This window comes from Pseudoliparis swirei, chromosome 21 (assembly GCF_029220125.1).
Source record: "Pseudoliparis swirei isolate HS2019 ecotype Mariana Trench chromosome 21, NWPU_hadal_v1, whole genome shotgun sequence".
NCBI lineage: Eukaryota > Metazoa > Chordata > Actinopteri > Perciformes > Liparidae > Pseudoliparis > Pseudoliparis swirei.
In genome coordinates, this window is record NC_079408.1 from 1,042,623 (window position 1) to 1,058,023 (window position 15,401).

Genomic DNA, 15,401 nt, shown 5'->3' on the forward strand with positions numbered 1-15,401 from the left:
TTACATGGGGACAGAGTAGAGTCAGAGATCACATGTTCCATGGGGACAGAGTAGAGTCAGAGATCACATGTTACATGGGGACAGAGTAGAGTCAGAGATCACATGTTACATGGGGACAGAGTAGAGTCAGAGATCACATGTTCCATGGGGACAGAGTAGAGTCAGAGATCACATGTTCCATGGGGACAGAGTAGAGTCAGAGATCACATGTTACATGGGGACAGAGTAGAGTCAGAGATCACATGTTACATGGGGACAGAGTAGAGTCAGAGATCACATGTTACATGGGGACAGAGTAGAGTCAGAGATCACATGTTACATGGGGACAGAGTAGAGTCAGAGATCACATGTTACATGGGGACAGAGTAGAGTCAGAGATCACATGTTACATGGGGACAGAGTAGAGTCAGAGATCACATGTTACATGGGGACAGAGTAGAGTCAGAGATCACATGTTACATGGGGACAGAGTAGAGTCAGAGATCACATGTTACATGGGGACAGAGTAGAGTCAGAGATCACATGTTACATGGGGACAGAGTAGAGTCAGAGATCACATGTTACATGGGGACAGAGTAGAGTCAGAGATCACATGTTACATGGGGACAGAGTAGAGTCAGAGATCACATGTTACATGGGGACAGAGTAGAGTCAGAGATCACATGTTACATGGGGACAGAGTAGAGTCAGAGATCACATGTTACATGGGGACAGAGTAGAGTCAGAGATCACATGTTCCATGGGGACAGAGTAGAGTCAGATCACATGTTCCATGGGGACAGAGTAGAGTCAGAGATCACATGTTCCATGGGGACAGAGTAGAGTCAGATCACATGTTCCATGGGGACAGAGTAGAGTCAGAGAGATCACATGTTACATGGGGGACAGAGTAGAGTCAGAGAGATCACATGTTACATGGGGACAGAGTAGAGTCAGAGAGATCACATGTTCCATGGGGACAGAGTAGAGTCAGAGATCACATGTTCCATGGGGACAGAGTAGAGTCAGATCACATGTTCCATGGGGACAGAGTAGAGTCAGAGATCACATGTTATATGGGGACAGAGTAGAGTCAGAGAGATCACATGTTACATGGGGACAGAGTAGAGTCAGAGAGATCACATGTTACATGGGGACAGAGTAGAGTCAGAGATCACATGTTACATGGGGACAGAGTAGAGTCAGATCACATGTTACATGGGGACAGAGTAGAGTCAGAGATCACATGTTACATGGGGACAGAGTAGAGTCAGAGAGATCACATGTTACATGGGGACAGAGTAGAGTCAGAGATCACATGTTACATGGGGACAGAGTAGAGTCAGAGAGATCACATGTTCCATGGGGACAGAGTAGAGTCAGAGATCACATGCTACACATGAGGGACAGAGTAGAGTCAGAGATCACATGTTACATGGGGACAGAGTAGAGTCAGATCACATGTTCCATGGGGACAGAGTAGAGTCAGAGAGATCACATGTTACATGGGGACAGAGTAGAGTCAGAGATCACATGTTACATGGGGACAGAGAGTCAGAGATCACATGTTACATGGGGACAGTAGAGTCAGAGAGATCACATGTTACATGGGGACAGAGTAGAGTCAGAGATCACATGTTACATGGGGACAGAGTAGAGTCAGAGATCACATGTTATATGGGGACAGAGTAGAGTCAGAGAGATCACATGTTACATGGGGACAGAGTAGAGTCAGAGAGATCACATGTTGTTACATGGGGACAGAGTAGAGTCAGAGAGATCACATGTTACATGGGGACAGAGTAGAGTCAGAGATCACATGTTACATGGGGACAGAGGAGAGTCAGAGAGATCACATGTTACATGGGGACAGAGTAGAGTCAGAGAGATCACATGTTACATGGGGACAGAGTAGAGTCAGAGAGATCACATGTTACATGGGGACAGAGTAGAGTCAGAGATCACATGTTCCATGGGGACAGAGTAGAGTCAGAGATCACATGTTCCATGGGGACAGAGTAGAGTCAGAGAGATCACATGTTCCATGGGGACAGAGTAGAGTCAGAGATCACATGTTACATGGGGACAGAGTAGAGTCAGATCACATGTTCCATGGGGACAGAGTAGTCAGAGATCACATGTTACATGGGGACAGAGTAGAGTCAGAGATCACATGTTACATGGGGACAGAGTAGAGTCAGATCACATGTTCCATGGGGACAGAGTAGAGTCAGAGATCACATGTTACATGGGGACAGAGTAGAGTCAGATCACATGTTCCATGGGGACAGAGTAGAGTCTCACATGTTTCATGGGGACAGAGTAGAGTCAGAGATCACATGTTACATGGGGACAGAGTAGAGTCATCACATGTTACATGGGGACAGAGTGATCAGATCACATGTTCCATGGGGACAGAGTAGAGTCAGAGATCACATGTTACATGGGGACAGAGTAGAGTCAGAGATCACATGTTACATGGGGACAGTAGAGTCAGAGAGATCACATGTTACATGGGGACAGAGTAGAGTCAGAGATCACATGTTACATGGGGACAGAGTAGAGTCAGAGATCACATGTTACATGGGGACAGAGTAGAGTCAGAGATCACATGTTACATGGGGACAGAGTAGTCAGTCAGATCACATGTTACATGGGGACAGAGTAGAGTCAGAGATCACATGTTACATGGGGACAGAGTAGAGTCAGAGATCACATGTTACATGGGGACAGAGTAGAGTCAGAGATCACATGTTACATGGGGACAGAGTAGAGTCAGATCACATGTTACATGGGGACAGAGTAGAGTCAGAGATCACATGTTACATGGGGACAGAGTAGAGTCAGATCACATGTTCCATGGGGACAGAGTAGAGTCAGAGAGATCACATGTTCCATGGGGACAGAGTAGAGTCAGAGATCACATGTTCCATGGGGACAGAGTAGAGTCAGAGATCACATGTTACATGGGGACAGAGTAGAGTCAGAGATCACATGTTCCATGGGGACAGAGTAGAGTCAGAGATCACATGTTCCATGGGGACAGAGTAGAGTCAGAGATCACATGTTCCATGGGGACAGAGTAGAGTCAGAGATCACATGTTACATGGGGACAGAGTAGAGTCAGATCACATGTTCCATGGGGACAGAGTAGAGTCAGAGATCACATGTTACATGGGGACAGAGTAGAGTCAGAGAGATCACATGTTCCATGGGGACAGAGTAGAGTCAGAGATCACATGTTACATGGGGACAGAGTAGAGTCAGAGATCACATGTTACATGGGGACAGAGTAGAGTCAGAGATCACATGTTCCATGGGGACAGAGTAGAGTCAGAGATCACATGTTCCATGGGGACAGAGTAGAGTCAGATCACATGTTCCATGGGGACAGAGTAGAGTCAGATCACATGTTCCATGGGGACAGAGTAGAGTCAGAGATCACATGTTCCATGGGGACAGAGTAGAGTCAGAGATCACATGTTCCATGGGGACAGAGTAGAGTCAGAGATCACATGTTCCATGGGGACAGAGTAGAGTCAGAGATCACATGTTCCATGGGGACAGAGTAGAGTCAGATCACATGTTCCATGGGGACAGAGTAGAGTCAGAGATCACATGTTCCATGGGGACAGAGTAGAGTCAGAGATCACATGTTACATGGGGACAGAGTAGAGTCAGAGAGATCACATGTTACATGGGGACAGAGTAGAGTCAGAGATCACATGTTACATGGGGACAGAGTAGAGTCAGAGATCACATGTTACATGGGGACAGAGTAGAGTCAGAGATCACATGTTACATGGGGACAGAGTAGAGTCAGAGATCACATGTTACATGGGGACAGAGTAGAGTCAGAGATCACATGTTCCATGGGGACAGAGTAGAGTCAGAGAGATCACATGTTCCATGGGGACAGAGTAGAGTCAGAGATCACATGTTACATGGGGACAGAGTAGAGTCAGATCACATGTTCCATGGGGACAGAGTAGAGTCAGATCACATGTTCCATGGGGACAGAGTAGAGTCAGAGATCACATGTTCCATGGGGACAGAGTAGAGTCAGATCACATGTTACATGGGGACAGAGTAGAGTCAGAGATCACATGTTCCATGGGGACAGAGTAGAGTCAGAGATCACATGTTCCATGGGGACAGAGTAGAGTCAGAGATCACATGTTACATGGGGACAGAGAGTCAGAGATCACATGTTACATGGGGACAGAGTAGAGTCAGAGATCACATGTTACATGGGGACAGAGTAGAGTCAGAGAGATCACATGTTACATGGGGACAGAGTAGAGTCAGAGATCACATGTTACATGGGGACAGAGTAGAGTCAGAGATCACATGTTACATGGGGACAGAGTAGAGTCAGAGATCACATGTTCCATGGGGACAGAGTAGAGTCAGAGATCACATGTTACATGGGGACAGAGTAGAGTCAGATCACATGTTCCATGGGGACAGAGTAGAGTCAGAGATCACATGTTACATGGGACAGAGTAGAGTCAGATCACATGTTCCATGGGGACAGAGTAGAGTCAGAGATCACATGTTCCATGGGGACAGAGTAGAGTCAGAGATCACATGTTCCATGGGGACAGAGTAGAGTCAGAGATCACATGTTCCATGGGGACAGAGTAGAGTCAGAGATCACATGTTCCATGGGGACAGAGTAGAGTCAGAGATCACATGTTCCATGGGGACAGAGTAGAGTCAGAGATCACATGTTACATGGGGACAGAGTAGAGTCAGAGATCACATGTTACATGGGGACAGAGTAGAGTCAGAGATCACATGTTACATGGGGACAGAGTAGAGTCAGAGATCACATGTTACATGGGGACAGAGTAGAGTCAGAGATCACATGTTACATGGGGACAGAGTAGAGTCAGAGATCACATGTTACATGGGGACAGAGTAGAGTCAGAGATCACATGTTACATGGGGACAGAGTAGAGTCAGAGATCACATGTTACATGGGGACAGAGTAGAGTCAGAGATCACATGTTACATGGGGACAGAGTAGAGTCAGAGATCACATGTTCCATGGGGACAGAGTAGAGTCAGAGATCACATGTTACATGGGGACAGAGTAGAGTCAGAGATCACATGTTCCATGGGGACAGAGTAGAGTCAGAGATCACATGTTCCATGGGGACAGAGTAGAGTCAGAGATCACATGTTCCATGGGGACAGAGTAGAGTCAGAGATCACATGTTCCATGGGGACAGAGTAGAGTCAGAGATCACATGTTCCATGGGGACAGAGTAGAGTCAGAGATCACATGTTACATGGGGACAGAGTAGAGTCAGAGATCACATGTTACATGGGGACAGAGTAGAGTCAGAGATCACATGTTACATGGGGACAGAGTAGAGTAAGAGATCACATGTTACATGGGGACAGAGTAGAGTCAGAGATCACATGTTACATGGGGACAGAGTAGAGTCAGAGATCACATGTTCCATGGGGACAGAGTAGAGTCAGAGATCACATGTTACATGGGGACAGAGTAGAGTCAGAGATCACATGTTACATGGGGACAGAGTAGAGTCAGAGATCACATGTTACATGGGGACAGAGTAGAGTCAGATCACATGTTCCATGGGGACAGAGTAGAGTCAGAGATCACATGTTACATGGGGACAGAGTAGAGTCAGAGATCACATGTTACATGGGGACAGAGTAGAGTCAGAGATCACATGTTACATGGGGACAGAGTAGAGTCAGAGATCACATGTTACATGGGGACAGAGTAGAGTCAGAGATCACATGTTCCATGGGGACAGAGTAGAGTCAGATCACATGTTCCATGGGGACAGAGTAGAGTCAGAGATCACATGTTCCATGGGGACAGAGTAGAGTCAGAGATCACATGTTCCATGGGGACAGAGTAGAGTCAGAGATCACATGTTCCATGGGACAGAGTAGAGTCAGATCACATGTTCCATGGGGACAGAGTAGAGTCAGAGATCACATGTTCCATGGGGACAGAGTAGAGTCAGATCACATGTTCCATGGGGACAGAGTAGAGTCAGAGATCACATGTTCCATGGGGACAGAGTAGAGTCAGAGATCACATGTTACATGGGGACAGAGTAGAGTCAGAGATCACATGTTCCATGGGGACAGAGTAGAGTCAGAGATCACATGTTCCATGGGGACAGAGTAGAGTCAGAGATCACATGTTCCATGGGGACAGAGTAGAGTCAGAGATCACATGTTCCATGGGGACAGAGTAGAGTCAGAGATCACATGTTCCATGGGGACAGAGTAGAGTCAGATCACATGTTCCATGGGGACAGAGTAGAGTCAGAGATCACATGTTCCATGGGGACAGAGTAGAGTCAGAGATCACATGTTACATGGGGACAGAGTAGAGTCAGATCACATGTTCCATGGGGACAGAGTAGAGTCAGATCACATGTTCCATGGGGACAGAGTAGAGTCAGATCACATGTTCCATGGGGACAGAGTAGAGTCAGAGATCACATGTTACATGGGGGACAGAGTAGAGTCAGAGATCACATGTTCCATGGGGACAGAGTAGAGTCAGAGATCACATGTTCCATGGGGACAGAGTAGAGTCAGAAAGATCACATGTTCCATGGGGACAGAGTAGAGTCAGAGATCACATGTTACATGGGGACAGAGTAGAGTCAGAGATCACATGTTCCATGGGGACAGAGTAGAGTCAGAGATCACATGTTACATGGGGACAGAGTAGAGTCAGATCACATGTTACATGGGGACAGAGTAGAGTCAGATCACATGTTCCATGGGGACAGAGTAGAGTCAGAGATCACATGTTACATGGGGACAGAGTAGAGTCAGATCACATGTTCCATGGGGACAGAGTAGAGTCAGAGATCACATGTTCCATGGGGACAGAGTAGAGTCAGATCACATGTTCCATGGGGACAGAGTAGAGTCAGAGATCACATGTTCCATGGGGACAGAGTAGAGTCAGAGATCACATGTTCCATGGGGACAGAGTAGAGTCAGATCACATGTTCCATGGGGACAGAGTAGAGTCAGAGATCACATGTTCCATGGGGACAGAGTAGAGTCAGAGATCACATGTTCCATGGGGACAGAGTAGAGTCAGAGATCACATGTTCCATGGGGACAGAGTAGAGTCAGAGATCACATGTTCCATGGGACAGAGTAGAGTCAGATCACATGTTCCATGGGGACAGAGTAGAGTCAGAGATCACATGTTCCATGGGGACAGAGTAGAGTCAGATCACATGTTCCATGGGGACAGAGTAGAGTCAGATCACATGTTCCATGGGGACAGAGTAGAGTCAGAGATCACATGTTACATGGGGACAGAGTAGAGTCAGAGAGATCACATGTTACATGGGGACAGAGTAGAGTCAGAGATCACATGTTACATGGGGACAGAGTAGAGTCAGATCACATGTTACATGGGGACAGAGTAGAGTCAGAGATCACATGTTACATGGGGACAGAGTAGAGTCAGAGATCACATGTTACATGGGGACAGAGTAGAGTCAGAGATCACATGTTACATGGGGACAGAGTAGAGTCAGAGATCACATGTTACATGGGGACAGAGGAGTCAGAGATCACATGTTACATGGGGACAGAGTAGAGTCAGAGATCACATGTTACATGGGGACAGAGTAGAGTCAGAGATCACATGTTACATGGGGACAGAGTAGAGTCAGAGATCACATGTTACATGGGGACAGAGTAGAGTCAGAGATCACATGTTACATGGGGACAGAGTAGAGTCAGAGATCACATGTTACATGGGGACAGAGTAGAGTCAGAGATCACATGTTACATGGGGACAGAGTAGAGTCAGAGATCACATGTTACATGGGGACAGAGTAGAGTCAGAGATCACATGTTACATGGGGACAGAGTAGAGTCAGAGATCACATGTTACATGGGGACAGAGTAGAGTCAGAGATCACATGTTACATGGGGACAGAGTAGAGTCAGAGATCACATGTTACATGGGGACAGAGTAGAGTCAGAGATCACATGTTACATGGGGACAGAGTAGAGTCAGAGATCACATGTTACATGGGGACAGAGTAGAGTCAGAGATCACATGTTACATGGGGACAGAGTAGAGTCAGAGATCACATGTTACATGGGGACAGAGTAGAGTCAGAGATCACATGTTACATGGGGACAGAGTAGAGTCAGAGATCACATGTTACATGGGGACAGAGTAGAGTCAGAGATCACATGTTACATGGGGACAGAGTAGAGTCAGAGATCACATGTTACATGGGGACAGAGTAGAGTCAGAGATCACATGTTACATGGGGACAGAGTAGAGTCAGAGATCACATGTTACATGGGGACAGAGTAGAGTCAGAGATCACATGTTACATGGGGACAGAGTAGAGTCAGAGATCACATGTTACATGGGGACAGAGTAGAGTCAGAGATCACATGTTACATGGGGACAGAGTAGAGTCAGAGATCACATGTTACATGGGGACAGAGTAGAGTCAGAGATCACATGTTACATGGGGACAGAGTAGAGTCAGAGATCACATGTTACATGGGGACAGAGTAGAGTCAGAGATCACATGTTACATGGGGACAGAGTAGAGTCAGAGATCACATGTTACATGGGGACAGAGTAGAGTCAGAGATCACATGTTACATGGGGACAGAGTAGAGTCAGAGATCACATGTTACATGGGGACAGAGTAGAGTCAGAGATCACATGTTACATGGGGACAGAGTAGAGTCAGAGATCACATGTTACATGGGGACAGAGTAGAGTCAGAGATCACATGTTACATGGGGACAGAGTAGAGTCAGAGATCACATGTTACATGGGGACAGAGTAGAGTCAGAGATCACATGTTACATGGGGACAGAGTAGAGTCAGAGATCACATGTTACATGGGGACAGAGTAGAGTCAGAGATCACATGTTACATGGGGACAGAGTAGAGTCAGAGATCACATGTTCCATGGGGACAGAGTAGAGTCAGAGATCACATGTTCCATGGGGACAGAGTAGAGTCAGAGATCACATGTTACATGGGGACAGAGTAGAGTCAGAGATCACATGTTACATGGGGACAGAGTAGAGTCAGAGATCACATGTTACATGGGGACAGAGTAGAGTCAGAGATCACATGTTCCATGGGGACAGAGTAGAGTCAGAGATCACATGTTCCATGGGGACAGAGTAGAGTCAGAGATCACATGTTACATGGGGACAGAGTAGAGTCAGAGATCACATGTTACATGGGGACAGAGTAGAGTCAGAGATCACATGTTACATGGGGACAGAGTAGAGTCAGAGATCACATGTTACATGGGGACAGAGTAGAGTCAGAGATCACATGTTACATGGGGACAGAGTAGAGTCAGAGATCACATGTTACATGGGGACAGAGTAGAGTCAGAGATCACATGTTACATGGGGACAGAGTAGAGTCAGAGATCACATGTTACATGGGGACAGAGTAGAGTCAGAGATCACATGTTACATGGGGACAGAGTAGAGTCAGAGATCACATGTTACATGGGGACAGAGTAGAGTCAGAGATCACATGTTACATGGGGACAGAGTAGAGTCAGAGATCACATGTTACATGGGGACAGAGTAGAGTCAGAGATCACATGTTACATGGGGACAGAGTAGAGTCAGAGATCACATGTTCCATGGGGACAGAGTAGAGTCAGAGATCACATGTTCCATGGGGACAGAGTAGAGTCAGAGATCACATGTTACATGGGGACAGAGTAGAGTCAGATCACATGTTCCATGGGGACAGAGTAGAGTCAGATCACATGTTCCATGGGGACAGAGTAGAGTCAGAGATCACATGTTACATGGGGACAGAGTAGAGTCAGATCACATGTTCCATGGGGACAGAGTAGAGTCAGAGAGATCACATGTTACATGGGGACAGAGTAGAGTCAGAGATCATGTTACATGGGGACAGAGAGTCAGAGATCACATGTTACATGGGGACAGAGAGTCAGATCACATGTTACATGGGGACAGAGTAGAGTCCACATGTTCCATGGGGACAGAGAGTAGAGATCACATGTTCCATTACATGGGACAGAGTAGAGTCAGAGATCACATGTTACATGGGGACAGAGTAGAGTCAGATCACATGTTCCATGGGGACAGAGAGAGTCAGAGATCACATGTTCCATGGGGACAGAGTAGAGTCAGAGATCACATGTTACATGGGGACAGAGTAGAGTCAGAGATCACATGTTCCATGGGGACAGAGTAGAGTCAGAGATCACATGTTCCATGGGGACAGAGTAGAGTCAGAGATCACATGTTCCATGGGGACAGAGTAGTCAGAGATCACATGTTCCATGGGGACAGAGTAGAGTCAGAGATCACATGTTCCATGGGGACAGAGTAGAGTCAGATCACATGTTCCATGGGGACAGAGTAGAGTCAGATCACATGTTCCATGGGGACAGAGTAGAGTCAGAGATCACATGTTCCATGGGGACAGAGTAGAGTCAGATCACATGTTCCATGGGGACAGAGTAGAGTCAGAGATCACATGTTCCATGGGGACAGAGTAGAGTCAGAGATCACATGTTCCATGGGGACAGAGTAGAGTCAGAGATCACATGTTCCATGGGGACAGAGTAGAGTCAGAGATCACATGTTACATGGGGACAGAGTAGAGTCAGATCACATGTTCCATGGGGACAGAGTAGAGTCAGAGATCACATGTTCCATGGGGACAGAGTAGAGTCAGAGATCACATGTTACATGGGGACAGAGTAGAGTCAGATCACATGTTACATGGGGACAGAGTAGAGTCAGAGATCACATGTTCCATGGGGACAGAGTAGAGTCAGAGAGATCACATGTTACATGGGACAGAGTAGAGTCAGATCACATGTTCCATGGGGACAGAGTAGAGTCAGAGATCACATGTTACATGGGGACAGAGTAGAGTCAGAGATCACATGTTACATGGGGACAGAGTAGAGTCAGAGATCACATGTTACATGGGGACAGAGTAGAGTCAGAGATCACATGTTACATGGGGACAGAGTAGAGTCAGATCACATGTTCCATGGGGACAGAGTAGAGTCAGAGATCACATGTTCCATGGGGACAGAGTAGAGTCAGAGATCACATGTTACATGGGGACAGAGTAGAGTCAGATCACATGTTCCATGGGGACAGAGTAGAGTCAGATCACATGTTCCATGGGGACAGAGTAGAGTCAGATCACATGTTCCATGGGGACAGAGTAGAGTCAGAGATCACATGTTCCATGGGGACAGAGTAGAGTCAGAGATCACATGTTCCATGGGGACAGAGTAGAGTCAGAGATCACATGTTCCATGGGGACAGAGTAGAGTCAGATCACATGTTCCATGGGGACAGAGTAGAGTCAGAGATCACATGTTCCATGGGGACAGAGTAGAGTCAGATCACATGTTCCATGGGGACAGAGTAGAGTCAGATCACATGTTCCATGGGGACAGAGTAGAGTCAGAGATCACATGTTCCATGGGGACAGAGTAGAGTCAGAGATCACATGTTCCATGGGGACAGAGTAGAGTCAGATCACATGTTCCATGGAGGACAGAGTAGAGTCAGAGATCACATGTTACATGGGGACAGAGTAGAGTCAGAGAGATCACATGTTACATGGGGACAGAGTAGAGTCAGAGATCACATGTTACATGGGGACAGAGTAGAGTCAGAGATCACATGTTACATGGGGACAGAGTAGAGTCAGATCACATGTTCCATGAGGACAGAGTAGAGTCAGAGATCACATGTTACATGGGGACAGAGTAGAGTCAGAGATCACATGTTCCATGGGGACAGAGTAGAGTCAGAGATCACATGTTCCATGGGGACAGAGTAGAGTCAGAGATCACATGTTCCATGGGGACAGAGTAGAGTCAGAGATCACATGTTCCATGGGGACAGAGTAGAGTCAGAGATCACATGTTCCATGGGGACAGAGTAGAGTCAGAGATCACATGTTCCATGGGGACAGAGTAGAGTCAGAGATCACATGTTCCATGGGGACAGAGTAGAGTCAGAGATCACATGTTCCATGGGGACAGAGTAGAGTCAGATCACATGTTCCATGGGGACAGAGTAGAGTCAGATCACATGTTACATGGGGACAGAGTAGAGTCAGAGATCACATGTTCCATGGGGACAGAGTAGAGTCAGAGATCACATGTTACATGGGGACAGAGTAGAGTCAGATCACATGTTCCATGGGGACAGAGTAGAGTCAGATCACATGTTCCATGGGGACAGAGTAGAGTCAGAGATCACATGTTCCATGGGGACAGAGTAGAGTCAGATCACATGTTCCATGGGGACAGAGTAGAGTCAGATCACATGTTCCATGGGGACAGAGTAGAGTCAGATCACATGTTCCATGGGGACAGAGTAGAGTCAGATCACATGTTCCATGGGGACAGAGTAGAGTCAGATCACATGTTCCATGGGGACAGAGTAGAGTCAGATCACATGTTACATGGGGACAGAGTAGAGTCAGATCACATGTTCCATGGGGACAGAGTAGAGTCAGAGATCACATGTTCTATGGGGACAGAGTAGAGTCAGAGATCACATGTTACATGGGGACAGAGTAGAGTCAGATCACATGTTCCATGGGGACAGAGTAGAGTCAGATCACATGTTCCATGGGGACAGAGTAGAGTCAGAGATCACATGTTCCATGGGGACAGAGTAGAGTCAGATCACATGTTCCATGGGGACAGAGTAGTCAGAGATCACATGTTCCATGGGGACAGAGTAGAGTCAGATCACATGTTCCATGGGGACAGAGTAGAGTCAGATCACATGTTCCATGGGGACAGAGTAGAGTCAGATCACATGTTCCATGGGGACAGAGTAGAGTCAGAGATCACATGTTACATGGGGACAGAGTAGAGTCAGAGATCACATGTTCCATGGGGACAGAGTAGAGTCAGAGATCACATGTTCCATGGGGACAGAGTAGAGTCAGATCACATGTTCCATGGGGACAGAGTAGAGTCAGATCACATGTTCCATGGGGACAGAGTAGAGTCAGATCACATGTTCCATGGGGACAGAGTAGAGTCAGATCACATGTTACATGGGGACAGAGTAGAGTCAGATCACATGTTACATGGGGACAGAGTAGAGTCAGATCACATGTTCCATGGGGACAGAGTAGAGTCAGATCACATGTTCCATGGGGACAGAGTAGAGTCAGATCACATGTTCCATGGGGACAGAGTAGAGTCAGATCACATGTTCCATGGGGACAGAGTAGAGTCAGATCACATGTTCCATGGGGACAGAGTAGAGTCAGATCACATGTTCCATGGGGACAGAGTAGAGTCAGATCACATGTTCCATGGGGACAGAGTAGAGTCAGATCACATGTTCCATGGGGACAGAGTAGAGTCAGATCACATGTTCCATGGGGACAGAGTAGAGTCAGAGATCACATGTTCCATGGGGACAGAGTAGAGTCAGATCACATGTTCCATGGGGACAGAGTAGAGTCAGATCACATGTTCCATGGGGACAGAGTAGAGTCAGATCACATGTTCCATGGGGACAGAGTAGAGTCAGATCACATGTTCCATGGGGACAGAGTAGAGTCAGATCACATGTTCCATGGGGACAGAGTAGAGTCAGATCACATGTTCCATGGGGACAGAGTAGAGTCAGATCACATGTTCCATGGGGACAGAGTAGAGTCAGATCACATGTTACATGGGGACAGAGTAGAGTCAGATCACATGTTACATGGGGACAGAGTAGAGTCAGAGATCACATGTTACATGGGGACAGAGTAGAGTCAGAGATCACATGTTACATGGGGACAGAGTAGAGTCAGATCACATGTTACATGGGGACAGAGTAGAGTCAGATCACATGTTCCATGGGGACAGAGTAGAGTCAGATCACATGTTCCATGGGGACAGAGTAGAGTCAGATCACATGTTCCATGGGGACAGAGTAGAGTCAGATCACATGTTCCATGGGGACAGAGTAGAGTCAGATCACATGTTACATGGGGACAGAGTAGAGTCAGATCACATGTTCCATGGGGACAGAGTAGAGTCAGATCACATGTTCCATGGGGACAGAGTAGAGTCAGATCACATGTTCCATGGGGACAGAGTAGAGTCAGATCACATGTTCCATGGGGACAGAGTAGAGTCAGATCACATGTTCCATGGGGACAGAGTAGAGTCAGATCACATGTTCCATGGGGACAGAGTAGAGTCAGATCACATGTTCCATGGGGACAGAGTAGAGTCAGATCACATGTTCCATGGGGACAGAGTAGAGTCAGATCACATGTTCCATGGGGACAGAGTAGAGTCAGATCACATGTTCCATGGGGACAGAGTAGAGTCAGATCACATGTTCCATGGGGACAGAGTAGAGTCAGAGATCACATGTTCCATGGGGACAGAGTAGAGTCAGATCACATGTTCCATGGGGACAGAGTAGAGTCAGATCACATGTTCCATGGGGACAGAGTAGAGTCAGATCACATGTTCCATGGGGACAGAGTAGAGTCAGATCACATGTTCCATGGGGACAGAGTAGAGTCAGATCACATGTTCCATGGGGACAGAGTAGAGTCAGATCACATGTTCCATGGGGACAGAGTAGAGTCAGATCACATGTTCCATGGGGACAGAGTAGAGTCAGATCACATGTTCCATGGGGACAGAGTAGAGTCAGATCACATGTTCCATGGGGACAGAGTAGAGTCAGATCACATGTTCCATGGGGACAGAGTAGAGTCAGATCACATGTTCCATGGGGACAGAGTAGAGTCAGATCACATGTTCCATGGGGACAGAGTAGAGTCAGATCACATGTTCCATTGGGACAGAGTAGAGTCAGATCACATGTTCCATGGGGACAGAGTAGAGTCAGATCACATGTTCCATGGGGACAGAGTAGAGTCAGATCACATGTTCCATGGGGACAGAGTAGAGTCAGATCACATGTTCCATGGGGACAGAGTAGAGTCAGATCACATGTTCCATGGGGACAGAGTAGAGTCAGATCACATGTTCCATGGGGACAGAGTAGAGTCAGATCACATGTTCCATGGGGACAGAGTAGAGTCAGATCACATGTTCCATGGGGACAGAGTAGAGTCAGATCACATGTTCCATGGGGACAGAGTAGAGTCAGATCACATGTTCCATGGGGACAGAGTAGAGTCAGATCACATGTTCCATGGGGACAGAGTAGAGTCAGATCACATGTTCCATGGGGACAGAGTAGAGTCAGATCACATGTTCCATGGGGACAGAGTAGAGTCAGATCACATGTTCCATGGGGACAGAGCCTCCTGTAGAGTCGCTCCTCTCTCTAAAGTCTCCATAACTCTCTGGTTAAAGTCATCATGTCTGTAATCAGCCTCC